The following is a 20,056-nucleotide window of genomic DNA, read 5'->3' as shown; positions in this document are numbered from 1 at the left end:
AATGAGCCATAAGAAGGTTGTATTTGTAATGGGGGCCTGAACAATAATAATAACCCGAATCTGATTCACAATACTTGATTCTTAAAGCAATCAATTTGGATTCCTATGATCCACAGTCATGGTTTGGAAAGTACCCATAACTTGCATTAATTGCAGGCCAGGGCTAATAGCATAGGCCAAGGAACCCTGCCTAGCAAGAGCTACTAGAAGTTTGGAACTGAAATGTTTACAGACACAGCAGTATATGATATATTGTTGAGAGAAAATTGTTCATAATTAGTACTTATTAAAGCTTTCCTAAGACTGGGAAACAATATAATCTTGAAAGCATTATTTAAAATATTGTGAATTATGTCTTATAAGGAAGGCACAGTTCATGCTTCATAATACAATGGAGTAACATGCTAATTTGTACAGACACATTCTATAGGAATAATTCAAGGATTTATTATATTCAGGATTAGATGTGTGTCCTTTCCCTATTACTCTAACTTTAAGATCACCTGGCCATATGTCATACTCCATTGTCACATGGATGTTTCTCTCTGCCAAGCTCTTCACTGCCTAATAAATACAGCCTTGGATTATGGACTATATTTCTAAAGTAGATGGGGGATCATTCCATTTGGAAGAATGATGAGCTATAATTACTGATGGAAAAAATGACTCCAGAAGGTTAACAGCATTTTTATTATCTTTATTTCAGTTAATTAGAATAAGGTATATGCACACATGCCTGTGTATACTTTTCTTTTTTTGTCTTTTTTCTTTTCTTTTTTTTTTTGAGACAAGGTTTCTCTGTGTAGCCTTGGCTGTCCTGTAATTCATGCTGTAGACCAGGCTGGCCTCAAACTCAGAAATCCACCTGCCTCTGCCTCCCAAGTGCTGGGATTAAAGGTGTGCACCACCACTGCCCGGCATGTGTGTACTTTTCAATACACACACAAAACAGGCAAACAAATCCTGTTATAAAAAGAAAATGGAATATAAGTCATCTGTGATGTTTAGAGGTAGAAATAATTCTGCAAAGTTATTACACTTATCCTGTAGCTTGCAATGTCCCCCAGAGACCAGTGGGTTAAAGACTTAATCTCAGGTAAACAGTACAAGTGAGTGACAGAGGAACCTTTAAGAAGTGAGGCTTAGTGAAAAGTTTTAGATTATAGAGGTTATGTGCTTTTTAAGGGGATTGTTGGGCCATTGTCTCTTCATCTCTCTTTTAGTTCTGGTGATGAGGGAGATGGGTTTCCTTAGCCACGTACTGTCACTCTGATAGGCTTATAAGAATGACTTAATTTGTACCTTCTAAAACTGTCATAAAGCTCTTTTGTTAAAAAAAATTGATTTATCTGAGGTATTGGTTATACCAATAGAACACTGACTAAAGTAGTTTGAATAAAGTCAAGTAAAGCATCTATGAGAGGATGCTAGTAGATTTTTTTTTTTAAAACTAGGGGCAGAGAGCACAAATATGAAATACATAGACATTTTTCATAATTTTTTGCTTCCTTAGGATTCTGCCAAAAGGAAGTCTATCACTAGAACTAATGAATCTTACTGTCTAAAAGTATGATGAACCCTCTTTTACTCATAAATTTGCCTGTATCCAGTATTTTATTATAGTAATGAAAAGCTAGCTTACTTATATGCTCAGAATACCCAGAGGGGAATGCCCCATATAGAGATGGCACAGTAACCATATCAGACAATTATCGGTATCTCTGGGAGACTATAAATAGTTCCTGACAGGAACACTTACTGTGAGCTGCGTCTTGCATACTCAATAAGAAAGACAAGTCTAAAAATGCTATATTGATTTTTCTAATACATCCTTAGAGACCTTCAGACAGTGTGAGGGTTGTTGGCATTTTGAAAAAGGTTAATAAGTGGAAATATACATATTTTCTTTTTGTTTTGAAAAGTGTTTGTAAACAGAAATAGACGTGCCCTTTTATTAAGTTAAAAATCAGAGGAAAAGATGCTACACTGATTTGGACCACTGAGTTATAATTCTTCAGGCCAATGATCAATCTTTATAAACCATACGGCTCAACAATAGTCAAAGAGAGCATATCAACAAGTCATATCATATCTTTATTGTCTGTAGAAAAGTGATTTCATAGTATATTTGAATGGGCAAAGAAAGTTTTTTCTCTTTTTTTAAAGATTTATTTATTTATTATATGTGATTACACTGTAGCTGTCTTCAGACACCCCAGAAGAGGGCGTCAGATCTCATTACAGATGGTTGTGAGCCACCATGTGGTGGCTGGGATTTGAACTCAGGACCTTAGGAAGAGCAGTCAGTGATCTTAACCGCTGAGACATCTCTCCAGTACCAGAAAGTTTTCTAAAAGGAATGAGGAGAATGTGAAAAATGGCACCGATACATACCTACACATATACACATGTACACACGTGTGTATTCATGTTTAACAGGCAGGTCTAAATTAGGTTGATTTATTTGTATTTCTGGAAGATTTTGAAAAGGATACAGATCTCTGTGTCTATGCATCTGTATGTATATGTGTGTGTCTGTATGTATGTGTGTGTATGTTTGTATATGTGTATGTGTCTGTATGTGTGCATGTTTTTATGTGTGTAGGTGTGTGTGTGTCTGGTATGTGTGTATGTGTGTATATGTATGTGTCTGTATGTATATGTCTGTGTTTTCATCCAAATCTATTTTCCTTATCTGTCTCCATGGTCTAGAACAAAGGTTGCAATTGCAGTTGCCAGTATCAGGGGCATCCCTCAGCAAGATACTAACTCTAATGACCTTCATAACTCTATGCCAGTATTGTTAATACTTCATAAGATAGTTTTCCCTTTCATTCCTTCTGTCAAAATTGAATGTGATAGAATACAGCTGCATTTACTATGTGTTTAAAAATGCCCCCTGGTTCTCATTTCACCTAATGTTTATCTGAAAGAATTAATTGAGTTTCTCCTCTATTAACTGCTGATAGTAAGGACTTGCTAGAGAAAGTGGACCAGCACAATGGCTGAAATTAATATTTTTCGAAGGAAAACATCTAAATCTGATTTGTGTCCTATGGCCACACAAAATGGCAATGAATTATTGCCTAAGGTTAAAACTGAGTGGAACACTAATGATGTGCCAGTATCTTTTCTTTAAACATAGCATTTTATTGATTATGTAGGAGTTTCATATAATGCACCTTGATCACCCTTACTTCCCACTCTTCCCAGGCTAGAACCCCCACCTTTGTGGCATCTCCCAGAAAATAATTAAGGAAAAGAAAGCAAGTACAATTTTTGTTGTCCATATAGTCATCTGAGCATGGCCAAATTCCCTGTGGTCAGTCCCATACAGAAAAGTGAGTCCTTCCCCACCCTGTCTCCTGCCTATAGCATTCTAGTGTGGAGAGCTACACTTCTGCATCCTCATTACAATTTTTAAGAGTTCTCTTCAATGACTTTCTGTCTAGGTTGTTGTACTTTGTGGGGGAGGGGAGTTGTTACAGGAGCCTTCTATGTCTCTCTTAATCAATTATGAGTCTGCAGTCATCTATAACAACATAGAAGAAGCTTCCTTGTCCTTTACAGTTAGAAGGAGCATGGATTCTGGACTTCTACATGGTATCTTGTCATAGCACAGACTACAGACATCTGCCTGGCCTCCAGCATCAACATGTACCACAGAACTCAGCATGCTCTCTGGTGGCAATACTGATCACAGGCCCCAACAGTGTCCATAGTGGCAGTCTGGACTTTGGACATTAACATGGCTTCAGGCAACAGTAGAGATCATGACCATGCCATGACTTTTAGTGGTAACATGGTTCATGGACATCAATGCAGTCGCCAGCTCCAGGAGGACCATGGACCCAATCATGCTCCCCACCCAGAGGCAGCATGGATTGTGGACATCAGTGTTGTTTTCAGGATGGTTTTGATGGCAGTGCAGACCACAGGTATAAATATGACCCTCTGTAGCAGCACTAGCCATGAACATCATCATAGCCCCCCAGCAAGAACACAGGCAATGGACATTGACATTGCTTCTGGGACAACAGACTCCACCACAGTCCCTGGTGGCATCAGACATTGTCTCAGCCTCCTTCCAGTCCATATGCTCCATTCCACCACGCTTCTGAGCATTCATTGCAGCGACATTAGAAATCTCACAGTGTTGCCCAGTATATTTTTGCCAACACAGTTCTATGTGTAAATACGCAGTGCCATGGGTTACTGTTGGGTCTCAAGGTCTCTGGTCTCTGAAGCACTCTAAATACCAGGCCACCACCGAGGTTTCTCCCATCACAGCCATGCTGCAGGTTTTCATCTTTGTTGGTGATGACATGCTCCCAAATCTGGTTCTGCAGTACCAGCTTCTTGTAGTCCAGCAGCTCATAGATGAGGTAGGTATTGGGGGGGGGGGGTTGACAGACGCAAAAGTGCTGGATCTGGGCCTCAGTAGCAGCTGAGATCATCAGGTCACCCTGCTCAGTGGCCTCTTCCTGGATGGCCACCCAGCACATCATGATATTTTTTATTTGCAAGTTAATTTATTGCAAAGGAATTAATTCCTGAAGGGATTTCTAGAAAGCGGTCTCCACTGGGCCACCAGTTCATACAGTGTACCAACTTCTGGCTGTCTAAAGGCTATGTGACTATTACATTTAATGATAAAATGGTCAGAAAGGTAACTGGTTATGATGAATAAAATATAATAGTGACATACCCAGTAAGCCACAGAATCTAAACCCAAATCTATATAAACTCTGATGGAAAGTTACGAAACAAATTAGGAAAAAATCCCACATTAGATTTCTGTTGGAAATGAAGTATTCACAAGGTAAATCCAACTTAACTTACAGAATGTTCCAACTTGACAAACTGTTAGGTAAATACCACAAATAATAGTGATATTTGTGACCAGATGCATTGGGATACTGACTTAAAAGACTTTTAAAGGTAGAATACTGACTCAACTGGCTATATGACGGGCTTCATTAACTATCTATAGGTACAATTTTGTCTTAAATATATTTACATAGGTTTATTACAAGTTAGAAATAATACCAAGTCTAGGGGGAAAACAGAAATTAAATTAGAGCATAATATTATACATATACTTCCTTTATAGGATTATGATGTTTCTTTTCTATTCCAAGCTGTCTATTCCAACTGTTAATAACACATGTATTAGTGTTATTTCTCTGTTATAAAATTATATACTAAACATGAGTATATGGACTTTGTCCTCAAGGATACTGCAGAGTCTAGAAAAACATGGCTGTGTGGCATTTTTATTATGACATATGTATTTATTCATTTATACTTTTATGTTTAACGTTTGTCCTTAATTCTTTGAGAATTTTGTACAATGTGTTTTGATCATTTTCACTCTCCTGTACTCATAGATTCTTGGCCCAACAATGGCACAGTTCCTTGTTCTTAATTGAAACTTAAAAAAAATGTAAGTAGTGCTTTGCCTATATGCACAACTATGCATGTTATACATTGTGTGCCTTTTGCCAATGCAGGCCAGAGGGACCATATGATAACCTGGAACTGGTCTTCCAGGTGCTTTTTGGGTATTGTATCCAGGAACTGGGGATGACCACACAGTGTTCTTACCAGCAGAGCCATTGCTGAAGACTGCAGTTCCATTTGACCATTATGATATGTTTTTAAAAATTCAGAATGGTATCTAATGGTAAAGGTATTGTTTTACATGTTCAGTGGCCATTGATTTGTTATTTCCCTATTTGGAAGTGAGGAGGCACAAACGGTCCAAATTGTACTCCCCATGCAGCCTGTGACGAATGTTACATATGCATGTAATTATCTGCAGGCAAATTAAAAGCTCACAATCACAGGCTCTGATGTTCCTGCTCGCCAGATGTGGCTCCTGTGAGCAGGTAGTGCCTTCAGTTTTTGATCCAGGTACTTATTTGTACATCCCAGGTAGACCAAGGTGTCCTTTTTGTCCTCCAACCAAAGCTAGCGTGAAGCCAGTGCTTATATTCTGTGTCTCAGAAAAGTGGACTGAGAGGCAGTGTGGCTGAGGAAAACACGTATCTCCATTCTCCCCTAAAGAAGCAGAGCCAAGCTTAGTCCCCAGCTGCCATTCTCAGTTGTTCCCTGGAGGGAAAGGTTACCCAGGGATCTGCAACACGGTTTAGCACTCAGGAGAAGCTGACAACCAGAAGGGCATCGGGTACCCACCTCGTTTTCTGTTTACAGACAAAGGCTGGCAGTATTCTGGTCGGTATACACACGTGATGGGAAAGTACTGTAGACTTGTTTACACACAAGTCTACTCCTCCTCCTCTCCTCCTCCTCCTCTCCTCCTCCTCTCTCCTCCTCTCTCCTCCTCCTCTTCCTCTCTCTCCTCCTCCTCTCTCTCTTCCTCCTCCTCTCTCCTCCTCCTCTCTCCTCCTCCTCCTCTCTCCTCCACCTCCTCCTCTCTCCTCCTCCTCTCTCTCCTCCTCCTCTCTCTCCTCCTCCTCTCTCTCCTCCTCCTCCTCTCTCCTCCTCCTCCTCCTCTCTCCTCCTCCTCCTCCTCTCTCTCTCCTCCTCCATCCTCCTCCTCTCTCCTCCTCCTCTCTCCTCCTCTCTCTCCTCCTCCTCTCTCTCTCCTCCTCTCTCTCCTCCTCCTCCTCTCTCTCCTCCTCCTCTCTCCTCCTCCTCTCTCCTCCTCCTCTCTCCTCCTCCTCCTCTCTCCTCCTCCTCTCTCCTCCTCCTCCTCTCTCTCCTCCTCTCTCTCCTCCTCTCTCTCCTCCTCCATCCTCCTCCTCTCTCTCCTCCTCCTCTCTCCTCCTCCTCCTCTTTCCTCCTCCTCCTCCTCCTCTCTCTCCTCCTCCTCCTCTCTCTTCCTCCTCCTCTCTCCTTCTCCTCTCTCCTCCTCCTCCTCTCTCCTCCTCCTCCTCCTCTCTCCTCCTCCTCCTCTCTCTCTCCTCCTCCATCCTCCTCCTCTCTCTCCTCCTCCTCCTCCTCTCTCTCCTCCTCCTCTCTCTCCTCCTCCTCTCTCCTCCTCCTCCTCTCTCTCCTCCTCCTCTCTCCTCCTCCTCCTCCTCCTCTCTCCTCCTCCTCCTCCTCTCTCCTCCTCCTCCTCTCTCTCTCCTCCTCCATCCTCCTCCTCTCTCTCCTCCTCTCTCTCTCTCCTCCTCCTCTCTCCTCCTCCTCTCTCTCCTCCTCCTCTCTCCTCCTCCTCCTCTCTCCTCCTCCTCCTCTCTCTCCTCCTCTCTCTCCTCCTCTCTCTCCTCCTCTCTCTCCTCCTCTCTCCTCCTCCATCCTCCTCCTCTCTCCTCCTCTCTCTCCTCCTCTCTCTCCTCCTCTCTCCTCCTCTCTCTCCTCCTCTCTCCTCCTCTCTCTCCTCCTCTCTCTCCTCCTCTCTCTCCTCCTCTCTCCTCCTCTCTCCTCCTCCTCTCTCTCCTCCTCCTCTCTCCTCCTCCTCTCTCTCCTCCTCTCTCTCCTCCTCTCTCTCCTCCTCTCTCCTCCTCCATCCTCCTCCTCTCTCTCCTCCTCCTCTCTCCTCCTCCTCTCTCTCCTCCTCTCTCCTCCTCCTCTCTCTCCTCCTCTCTCTCCTCCTCTCTCTCCTCCTCTCTCCTCCTCTCTCCTCCTCCTCTCTCTCCTCCTCTCTCCTCCTCCTCCTCCTCCTCTCTCCTCCTCCTCCTCTCTCTCCTCCTCCTCCTCTCTCTCTCCTCCTCCATCCTCCTCCTCTCTCTCCTCCTCCATCCTCCTCCTCTCTCTCCTCCTCCTCTCTCTCCTCCTCTCTCTCCTCCTCCTCTCTCTCCTCTCTCTCTCCTCCTCCTCTCTCTCCTCTCTCTCTCCTCCTCCTCTCTCTCCTCCTCCTCTCTCCTCCTCCTCTCTCCTCCTCCTCTCTCTCCTCCTCCTCTTTCCTCTCTCTCTCCTCCTCCTCTCTCTCCTCCTCTCTCCTCCTCCTCTCTCCTCCTCCTCCTCCAGCACCACCACCACCTTTCTCCTTATCCTCATCCTTCTCCGTACACTTACACTCTGTTTTCTCCCTCTGTATATTTTGTACACCTTCGTGTTACTAGGCAGGGTCTTGATCTGTAGCCTCAGCTGGCCTAGAACGCACTATGAACCGGTGCTTAGTCTTGAACTCACAACAATCCTCCCCTCACCTTTATGGCTGATGGAGTTTCAGGTGTGAGCCACCAAGCATTCTCACAGGGTATGCTTGCTCCTTTCTTGTTGTTTTTAATTGGAAGGGGTGATTAAGCATCTCATGCCAGCCACGTAGGCAACAAAGTCTCTATGTAGCAAAGGCTGACCAGGAACTCTCCATCTTCCTGCTTTCTTTCACCAATCCTTAGGATTATTACCACATGCTTCATAAGGTCAACCCACTTTCTCCCTAATCATTCAGACTTGGGCTACACCCAATAGTTGATAATTTTCACACTCAAGAGTTTCTCCCCGCCCCCTTCCATGTTAAATATCTCTCAAAACACTCTGCATACACCCAATGACACACTAGTGCCAGATGCAACTTACAATTCAAACTGACAAAGTTATCCATTATACTCAAGAAAGGAATAGCAATTACAATAGTCTCTGCTCTTTAAATCTGGGAGAAGTGGTTCTTAACTCTACACTGAATATATTTATGGACACAGATGCACGTCTACCTGAGTGCTAATATAGTGAGGATAAAATTAATAGACCATGGGAAGGAGTTTCCATCTTGCGACTCAGGCTATGACAATTTGTCCATCCACTGCCTCTCTGATTTATGCCAGGATCTCCACAACCCAGCAGTGAGCAGAGCAAACTTGATCTGCTGTGTTTGCTAGGCCACTGCCATGATTCCCCTGACAAGTCAGTCAGTTATGTTCTGGTTGGCCAGTGGTGACAAACAACTGTAGTCTCCTGTCCCAGGAATCACTGAGGCACAAATAAAGGGAATGTCATACATTATATTTTATATTTCCTTGTCATCCTTGAGTCTGGGTGTTAGCTGTGTAACCAACTATAAGGGCAACGTTAGGAGCTTACCAATAATGATGTCATCTCCCAGCTAAGCAGGGGAAATGTTGGAAGCAAGTAATTCCCAAGAATGTGTCTGCATTAGTTAGGGTTTCTATTACTGCAATAAAATATCATGACTTTGTAGAGAAAGAGGTTTATTTGGCTTATACTTTCATAGTGCCTATTGCTGTTCATTACTGAAGGACATCAGGATGGGAAGTCAAACAGGGCAGGAACTTGGAGGGAGGAGTTGATGAGGAAGCCATGGGAAGATGCTGCTTAGTAGCTTGTGTTTCATTGCTTGCTTATCCTGCTTTCTGGTAAGACCCAAGGATGACACCACCCACCATGGGCTTACAGCCAGATTTTATGGAGGCATTTCCTCAACTGAGGCTTCTTCCTCTCTAATGACTGTAGCTTGTGTCGAGTTGGCATACAAAACCAGCCAGTACAGACTCTAAAGGGCAAATGGAGCCCATGGGCAATCCTAAACTTCTGCCTCATGTACTGTCTGAAAATCATGACATAAAAGGCCACAACGTAAATATAACTACTTTATTCCTGTGTGTGGTGCCTCATATCCTGAATTAGTACTGCTCATATGACTGACAGCTCAATAATGAGTCTGTCCCTGAGAAGGGATAGCATAGATCCCCCAACTCATACTCATGCTTCCCTAATGGAGGAAACACACACACACACAATGAGAAGCAGTTGGGGTTTATGTCAGCTCTTTATGAGCCTGTGCTCTGAGTACTCGATCAGATATATTTAGAGGAGCAAAGTTTTAAACAATGAATCAATTACAGACCTACACAGAGTCAGTGATATTTTTGTGTCTGTGTGAGTCTCTGTTTGGCAATTGACTTATTAGTTTTAGGATGCAAGTGCTTGCTTCTTCTTGTGTGGGAGAGAGATTCTGGCAGCTCCTGCTGAAAGCAGCCTGCAAAGGCTGAGTCACCCATCAGTGTTTTCCTTTGCTTGATTTTTCTGGGGTAAGGTGAGATGACTGCAATGCTCAGGAGCCTTTGAGTGTCTGCTTTCATGAATCATAAAGCTCTAAACATTTATATGTAAGCATCCTTTATCCTCACACGGGTATTTTTTTCTTTTCCTGTAGCATTTTTTAAAAAAAAGTCACAAAGCTGTGGTATATCTAGTGGCAGGGCACTTACCTAGCATATGGGAGTCCCTAGATTCATTCTTCATTAATGAAGGATACCGCCAAATGTCATCATGTCAATGAAATTACAGTAGGCATAAAGATCATTATGGCAGGTTCAGAAAACACTCATCATATTAATGTTAGACTGGAGAAGGTGGCACTTTTCAATGGTGCACCAGATAGGACTTATTCCTATCTATTTAAAGTATAAACTTTAAAACACTACTTTAAAATTACGTTATTTATAATGACTACTTTCTTGGATAGGAAAAATCAGTTTCCCAATGGTGTGTCACTACATATATCAAATACTCTTCCTTAAGGCATACTTAGCTAATACAAAAGGGACTTCATGATTTTTATGTACTTGTAGATTTGTTTTGATGGTTTTTGTCCTACTAAGATTCTTTTTAAGGGTGTTTGTATTTATTTTGGTTTTTTCTGTTTGTTTTTTCAGACAGAGTTTCTCTGTGTAGCCCTGGCTGTCCTGGAACTCACTTGGTAGACCAGGTTGGCCTCGAACTCAGAAATCTGCCTGCTTCTGCCTCCTAAGTGCTGGGATTAAAGGCGTGCGCCACCACTGCCTCGGGGATGTTTGTATTTTATTTATTTATTTATTTATTTATTTTTGAACAATAGAGAGAAAGAATATGAAGTTTGGTAGATAGGGATGTGGGCATTATCTGGGAGTAGTTTGTGTAGGGAAAAACTATGACCAAAATATATTGTATGATCAAAATTAATTAAAAATTACACTATGTGGACTAAGTGGGTTTAAGAACGGCACACAGATGCTTGTGTCAAATGTGGTTGTGATGATTTGGGAGGAATTTGGTAAAAGTGAATGGAGTGAAGATTTGCTAAAACAGGCTGTATTGGAGTGTTTCTCAAACATTAGAAATTATTATTTTACATGTAATGTATAATATACTTTGATCACAAGTACCCCATTATACTCTTATTCTGCTTTTACGACTACAAAAGCTTTCTTACTAAAACATTCCTCCTCTATTTTCATGTCTTTTTTTGTGGCCTGCTGCACTTGCATTCAATTGCAGGAGGAGCATAGGTAGATAAACATAAACTTAAAGGTAACTTTTATCCCCAAGGAATAGGATTCTCTCCACCCCATTAGCCATTAACTGCCTGTTGTTCTTCAGGGATGCTAACACATCATGAGTATCTCCCTTAGCTATGATGGAATGATGGTGGTTCCTCAGCTAACCACTATTACTGTGTGTTCTTGGGCACAATAGTTACATTATAGCTTGAATACAATATTTCAAAGCACTCCTTTCTGAAATACATATGGGCATATAGTGTACTTGGCATTGGAATTTTTGTATTCTAACATAGAGCTTCTGAGAGCAATATTAACTACAGTAGGAGGGTACTTCCCTTCAAACACTATTATTCAAATTATGTTCCTTTCTTATTGTTTTTTTAAAAGCCATACATTTCCCCCAATTTCTCAACTCTGCCATAATACCAGTAGTGTATAAAAATAAAATTTGAGGATCACTGTGCTCCAGTACATTTTTAGTAGGAAAAGAAAACGTGACAATCCAAATAGCACTCTCAGTTCATTCATTTGTTGACTTATGTTATAAAAGATTGGATGCTTAAAACACTTGTGAGTTTTGCTGTTAGCCCTCCTCCTTACAATATTCCAATCATTTTATTTATTTACTCTGCCATTGTAGAGTATGACTTTGGAAAGTAGAGTTCTGTGTGTTTTCTAGTCACTGAATCAGACCTTTCTATGACATTTCTGTGCTTGTAACATTATAGGTTTCTTGGGAAAGGATCTTTTGTCTTAGTTTTCTTGAATGCCACCAGCTGTTCTTAGTGATAGGATTAAGACTCACTCTCCCTTGTGGTCTGTACATAAACTATGCTAATGACAATCAGGTATTCGCGGCAAGATATTTGAATATATAAATCCAATATTCCTCACATGTTCTGATGCTGCATCTTGGCTTCTCACATCACCATGTTTTCTTTGTCTCCTGGCTGATGCCTCAGTTTGATCAGGGACAATGTTATAGGGAAATGTATAAGGAAATTCCTGGAAGGGAGAACGGAGAAAATAACAGGTCTCTTCCTGCATCTTTTTTTGCTACTGTTGCCATCTCAACCAAGGTGCTCTCTGCACCAGGGCAATGCTGCTTAATTGGGAACCTGAAAGAAAGATCAAACGCACGTTTTCTGACTTTAGTGTTATTTTTGAATTAAAAAAAAAAGTCTATATAAATAGTGGTACAAAATGTTAACATCTCTGTATGTTTTATAAGTTCTTATATATCCACCTATGTATTTTGTTTCCATTGTGACCCCACATTTTTGGCTTACCTCCAGAAGGTTTCTGGAAATTAGGTTTCAAGGCATTGGTAAATTTATTCACATTCCCCAGTTTACTTTTTGTGGCTATGATAAAATATTAACCAAAACCGGTTTGTGTGTGGAGAGGATGAGTTTATTTGGCTACAAGCCCATCATTGGAGGAAGCCAAGAGAGAACCTCAAGGCATGAACATAAAGCAGAAAGTAACAGAGAGAGGCTGCTTAATGGCTTTCTCCCACTTCTTTTGCACAACTACCCACATGTGGGACATGATCACAGGCCGATCTCATGGATACTGTTCTTTCATGGATATTTCCTCTTCCCACATGTGTCCAGGTTTAGAGGTTGACAACAAAATTTAACGAGCAAAACAAATATACTTTGAATAGGCCAATGTGCTCTGTACTGAAATAGAAAGTTGTTCTTCACTATTAGTTAAGGGTGCAACACTGAACACTATTGCATTTTAAATATTTTGGAAATTGCATTTGGTATTCTTCTTTCCTGTGAGTTCATAAGCTATTTTATTTTGAGAAGACACCATAGAGAATGGTCTTCTAGGTTAACATTTTAACAAACACTCTGGCTTCTCATTTGAATGCATTCTGATTTAAGACAAAACGTAATACGTGGAAAAATTAACTGGATTTGTGTGTTTTTTTAGGAACAGAGGAGAGAGAACCTTGCATTCATCCTTGACTTAATCATGAGAGAGGTACAGTTTGTTTTTGAAAAATGGAATAAAGTCCAGAACTGTGCATATGCAGATTTGATGTCATTCTCAAATCATCAAAACTGAGAGAAAATATTTATGCTGTTGGTATGTGCCAGGGGTCTAATGGACAGTCACCTTTATCTCCAAAATGTCTTTCCTAATCCCCTAGTCTTTCCACTCAAATATATATGTGTACACACACACACATATACACACACACACACATACATACACACACACACAACACATACACATACACACACACACAGAGGTTTCATACTAGTGCAGCAATATTGAATAACTTGATTATAATCAGATATTTTACACCTAGCACAATCTCTCCATGTAAATCCTAATAATTCAGCCTTATTCTTTAATACACCTGTGACTCTCGTCCCCTTTGGGGATCATGTATCAGACATCCTATATATCAGATATTTACATCATGATTCATAACAGTAGTCAAATTACAGTTATGAAGTAACAATGAAACAGTTTTATGGTTTTTTGGTTACTGCAACATGAGGAACTGTAAAGGGTCCCAGCATTAGGAAGGTTGAGAAATACTGCTTTAATACAATAGCTTCTGAGAAAGTGGAAAATGTATTTTCCTAGATTTAGTAAATGGAGTTTCCAAAAAGAGTAGTCCATTACTTCATTGCAAGTGGTGACAAACTCTAAATTTCCCTTGTAAGGTCAAAACAAGATGTTGATATTTGATACTTCTTTAATAGCTAAAATATAGGTGTTTACTGTGAGAGTATGTCTTCTAGTACTGTTAGAAGCTCCACTCATAATATCTCACCAACAGAAATTGCCCAAATATATGGTAGACAAGGATGACACCAATGGAAATGCCAGAGTAGACTGGGAAAATTCCACAAGGTCTCAACTGTACACAAAGAACTACAGGCAACCAAGAAGAGCGAGAATCAGGAGAGGTGGGCTTCCCTAGGAAGGAGCACAGCATTGGTTGTCCAGTGCTAAATGTTCTGAAAACATATGTATGAATAACATACAGGCAGAGTAAGTTACATTTAGGAATATATATGTAAACACATATATGCATGCAGTATTAATGAAAAAAAGAGGCCATGATTTTGAAAGAGAGAAAGAACGGGCACACGGGAAGGCTTGGAGGGAGGAAAGGGAAAGGAGAAATGTAATTATACTATAATCTCAAAAATTAGAAAAAAAAGATTAAAAATACATATGAACTCAAAGGGAGATATCTATGGGTCTTGCTAGTTTATGACATTTAGTTGGAACATTATTTCTCCAAATAGCTTATTTCATTTAAACTATTTATACACATATATACATGCACTGAAATATATTATGCATACTAAATATTCATTTAAGTAAAATAAAGTTTCTTTGTGGCATTTTCAATCACTTTTTGTGCTCTTTCCCAGTCTCTTTTCTCTGTATCACCTTCTTTGCCTCCTCAGTTGGTTTCCTGTTGCATGTAGCTACCTCACCTAAGCTCCGGAAACAGGCCACACTACAAGCCCCCAACCAGCTTCCCTGGAATCCACAGAAAAATGACACAGTCACACACAGTTGTTCAATTTCATCTTGCCTTTTGACACAATTTCTGGGTGCTACTTATCGCCCAGCTAGAAAAACAGGCACGTATCAATATTCTTTTTTTTATGTAAACACCATTGATATGTATTTTATTTTATTTTCTATATTATTTGTTTACAGTGCAAAAGCTTTCCCCTTTCCCAGTCCCCCTCCCCATATGTCCCATAAGTCCTCTTCTCTCCATCCATTCTCCTGTCTTTCCCCCTCCCTTTTCTCTGTCCTGGTACTCTCCTATAATGCTGGATCAAGCCTTTCCAGGATTAGGGCCCTCTTCTTCCTTCTTCATGGGAATCATTTGATATGCTAATTGTATCTTCAGTATTCAGAGCTTCTGGGCTAATTAATATCCACTTATCAGAGATTGCATTCCATGTGTATTCTTTTGTGATTGGGTTACCTCACTTAGGATGATATTTTCCAGATCAAACCATTTGCCTAAAAATTTTGTGAATTCATTGTTTCTAATTGCTGAGTAGTATTGCATTGTGTAAATATACCACATTTTCTGTATCCATTCCTTCATTGAGGGACATCTGGGTTCTTTCCAGCTTCTGGCTATTATAAATAAGGCTGCTATGAACATAGTGGAGCATGTGTCCTTACTGCATGCTGGGGAATCCTCTGGGTATTCTTATCTCAGTACCTCTCTATCTGCCCTAAACTGTAGTTTCTGAGTTACATCTAATCCCTGCTAAACACCCCTAAGTGCCGGCCTTGGGGAGCAGCCTGTGTGGCCACTCCATTTGAGATATCACATGGTTGGTCACCTTTTTATTTCTCCATCAGAGGCATTGTGAACTCTGCTCTCCTTTCCTTGTGTTTGTCTTGCTTGCCCCCAGGGACCTGGAAGTCCCACCTATCCCTTCCTCCCAGCAATTGGCCCATGGCTTCTTTAGTGACAGATCAAGAACCAATTGGGGAACAGAACCTAAGCATCAGAACCACCTCTACATTTTCCCCCACTTTTTCCATTTCCTTTCCTGTAACATCTGTGTCCTACTATCCACTATCTATCTTAGAAATCTCTCTGCCCTGGTCCCATTTTTACTTCCTGTTTTCTGTGGTTACTTTGGGTTATAGAATTTTATGTAAAGTTTCAGAGCTAGAATACACAAATAGAAACCACCTCTAGGCTTTGTCCTTTTGGGTCTGGGGTTTCTCCTCTCAGTGTGGCATTTTCTTATTTTCTAAAGATTCATTAATTGATTTATATTATTTATATGAGTACACTGTGGCTGTCTTCAGACACACCAGAAGAGAGTATCAGATCCCATTACAGATGTTTGGGAGCCACCATGTGGTTGCTGGGAATTGAACTTAGGACCTCTAGGAAGAGCAGTCAGTGCTCTTAACTGCTGAGCCAACTCTCCAGCCCTCAGTGTAGTATTTTCTAGGCCTATCCATTTGTCTGTAAATGTCATGATTTTATTTTTGTTCATAGCCTTACAGAATTCAATAGTTTTGGTTTTGGAAGTCAAATAGATGCCTCCCCCAATAGACTCTTGCCATTGTCCTTGGATGCCTATCAGAACCTGAAGGTAAGACTCGTTACTTAATATACTATACACTTCAGACAGAGGACTCAGAAGAGTCAGAATGAAACTAGCCTAGAAGCTTCAAACCTGAAAACAAGCTCTCATACTGTGCAAAGGTACCTTGTAATGCACCATGGGGGAATAAGAGTTTCACAAAGTTGTACAACCTATGTCCTATAACAATGAATGGCCTGGCAAAAACATCCATGAGTACAGTACCACATAGGGTAACAAATAGCTGTCTAATGTGACTTAAGGAACATTCAATTGCATGTAATTCATGTTTTCTACTGTAAATCTACCCTTGGCTTGGGAGGTCATAGAAACTGCCACTACCCCTCCCCTAAGCCAACATAATTGAAAACTGACTTCTAAATACATATCCTTATTTATGCAGATATGTATATCTTTTATCCCTCACAAAGGAGCTTCATTTTACAGCAGTTAGAAACTTACAAAAATTCATAACTGGTCAAAATACAGAGAACCAGAGACCATGGGGTGCTAATCCCACTGGTCAGGCCAGTAAAGTCACCTGGTCAAATACAATTGAGAGTATTATCTACACAGAGAAAGTCCCAGTAGGGGCCCTTGACCTGAGCTCACCAAGTTGCCCACACCTACTCTCAGCTCCTTAATCCTATGTACCCATTCACCAAGTCTTCCATAGGTTACATAAATATATTCTTAGGAAATTTTGCCAAAGTAAAAGGGAATTTTACACACAGCAGTTTGTTCTCATAAATGTTCACAGATCCCCCTTAGAAACTTGACTGCCAATCTCTGGCTTCCAAGTGCTATATATGTTAATAAAATACAAGCATGTCTTTACCATGGCTAAAAGTAAAGTAGGGAACTCCAATGTCATAAGAATATCTTAGTAAATATTATGGAATATCTTGGGACTGTTATTCCATTGATGAGTCTCACTAGCCTGTGAATTTGCAACTGAAGATGTACTTGGGGGTAAATTCTGACCTTACTATTGATTTTTGGATTGTTAGAGTTTATATATATATATATATATATATATATATATATATATATATATATATATATATATATATATACACACACACACACACACACACATATATATTTGGTTTTTTTTGAGACAGGGTTTCCCTGTATAGCCCTGGCTGTCCTGGAACTAACTCTGTAGACCAGGCTGACCTCGAACTCAGAAATTTGCCTGCCTCTGCCTCCCAGAGTGCTGGGATTACAGGCGTGCACCACCACTGCTCAGCTAGAGTTCATATTTTAAAACATTTTAAAGTGTTGGATAGTTTTTATAAATTCAAGGCCTCTAAGAAACTTGGGATTGATTTAAAATGTTTGAGTCATATCCAGTATCCTAAATGCATCATCTTGTACTGAAGCTGGAGAGGGATTGCATAATGAGGTGATAGGGCAGCTTCGTGGGATAGTTTGAGAGCATCCCCTAATGTTTGTCCATCTTTGAAATGGATTAATCTCTTTATTGAAAAGCATACCCGTCCCTCAGGTTACCTTTTCCACAGCTCCTGCATGTACCTTATTTTAGTGAATCACACTGAATAAAGACAAACGTGAATTCTTTAGGGTTGGTAAATATGGTATGGGTTGGTTTTAAATGACAATTCATAGGCTTCATAAAATAGCAGTATAGGCAGAACAGAAGACTGGAAGATAGAAGTTTTGTTGACTCTGTCCTTGTAGAGCGAGTGTTAAAATTTTGAAGGAATTTCATTCTTCCATACAGGGGAAACTGAAGGGATGAATAAATATGTCTTTATATCACTTTTGAGGGTAGCTGTGTCAGTCAAACCTTTTCATCGTTGTGGCAGACACTTGTGAAAACAGTTTGAAAGGCAAAATGGTTTCTTTCGGCTCATTCTTTCAGAGGTTTCATCATGAGGTTGGCTCAGCTCTATCACTATGGAAACAAGGCAAGGCTAATCCCATGGGGATGAAAGCATGTGGTTGATGGTGTGTTGGGGAACACTGGGCTATAAGACACAGTTTATTGTGTTTAAACAGGTTAGAGACCTGATACGAGACAAAATGGCTAAAGTGGAACATCTCTGAGAAGAGGCTCTTGGTCATTACAAAGTGGCTGTCAGCAGATGTCCTGGGAACCCCAAGGTAAACAGTGATGTAATCTGTCATATAACTGTTTCTGTCATAATGCTACCTTTATGTGGGTTTTGTATAAATGTGACCTCGAGGTGTGACCTGAGAAACATGACGTTTAGTCTGAGCTTTAGTTTTTACCTCTGCCCTCATAGCTTGCTTGTATGTCTGTTTGTAAGCCTGTGTTCCAGTCTGCATGTGCATCTATGCCAGCATGTGTGTGTCCCGTGTGTGTTGGCCATATATGTGGCTACCTGCAGTCCTTTGCCTGCTTAGCAGCCCATTCTAGGAAATAAATTGTGTCCTATCTTCATGTAGCTCCTCACATTCTCTTCGGCCTCTTACCTCCTGTGACCCTCCTACTTTGCTGGCACTGTAACATGGAACTCACAGCTGATAGACTCATGAAGGAGGAAGACATTTTAGGAAGGGGCCAAAGACAAAATATTTTTCTACAAGCATGCCCACAAGCAACCCATCTCCTTCAGGTAGGCCCCATCTTTAAAATATTCAACACCTTCCAAAAATAGTTCCACCAAGTGAGGCAAATTTCTTAACATATCTGAGTTTGGGGAATGTTTTATGTTCTAACACACAAATGCAGGCCAGCCTTGTAATCCATTGGCTATTCCAGAACATCTGACTCTAGAATATTCCCTGATTTATCTCTGGTTTTGTGTTAAATAGGTGGCCCCTTTATATATTCCCCTAAACCCTCAAAAAGCAGGTTTTCACAGAGATATTCACAATACAGTATTGGGTATATACTGGGAACGTATACATATGCATGCACACAAGTCAGCACAGCCTCTAAAACGTGAAGTAGAGCACTATGCAGTGACCTTCAGTGATGTGAAGCTGCATGAGCAAAGTAATTCAAGTATAAAATACAGTTCAAGCTATTATGTCTAGGAATATCACCACACAGGTATGGTGATGCATAGACGCACCTCCTTCTGTTTCAGTGAGTATCAGTGAGCATCATAGATCCTCTGAGCCACAACGATGTGACTGTGAACTGTTCTGGTTGCTGGTTCTTGCATCCTGGAAGTGATGACTGTACTTTTCACGTTAATAACTGTGTGTATTATATGTATTATTATTGGGTAGAAATGTTAGATCTATCATGGTACTTTCCCAAAAGAAATCTTTACTCTTTGAAAGATCAGCTCATGGACACTTTGACACAGACTTGTGGCTACCTTCCTGAATTCTTTTTTTTTTTTTTTTGGTTTTTTTTTTTTTGTTGTTGTTGTTGTTGGTGGTGGTGGTGGTTTTTTTTTTGGATTTGTTTTTTTCTTGAGACAGGATTTCTCTGTGTAGCCCTGGCTGTCCTGGAACTCACTCTGTAGACCAGGCTGGCCTCGAACTCAGAGATCCGCCTCCCAGAGAGCTGGGATTACAGGCGTGCGCCACCACCGCCCGGCTACCTTCCTGAATTCTATATCAGTTTTTTTTTTGTTTGTTTCAGTTTTTGCTTCTGTCACTCCTGTCTGCATATATTTGAAAATAATCTTATTTCAAATCTATTTACTCAGAATATTAACTTAAATCTATCATAATTCAATGCCAAAATCATATCTTCAGCAAAAGTACTTATGGTTAATATTCATTCATTCATGCCATTGT

Source organism: Apodemus sylvaticus, chromosome X (assembly GCF_947179515.1).
Source record: "Apodemus sylvaticus chromosome X, mApoSyl1.1, whole genome shotgun sequence".
Classification (NCBI taxonomy): domain Eukaryota; kingdom Metazoa; phylum Chordata; class Mammalia; order Rodentia; family Muridae; genus Apodemus; species Apodemus sylvaticus.
The sequence above is the reverse complement of the archived record's forward strand: the minus strand, read 5'-3'. Positions refer to the sequence as shown.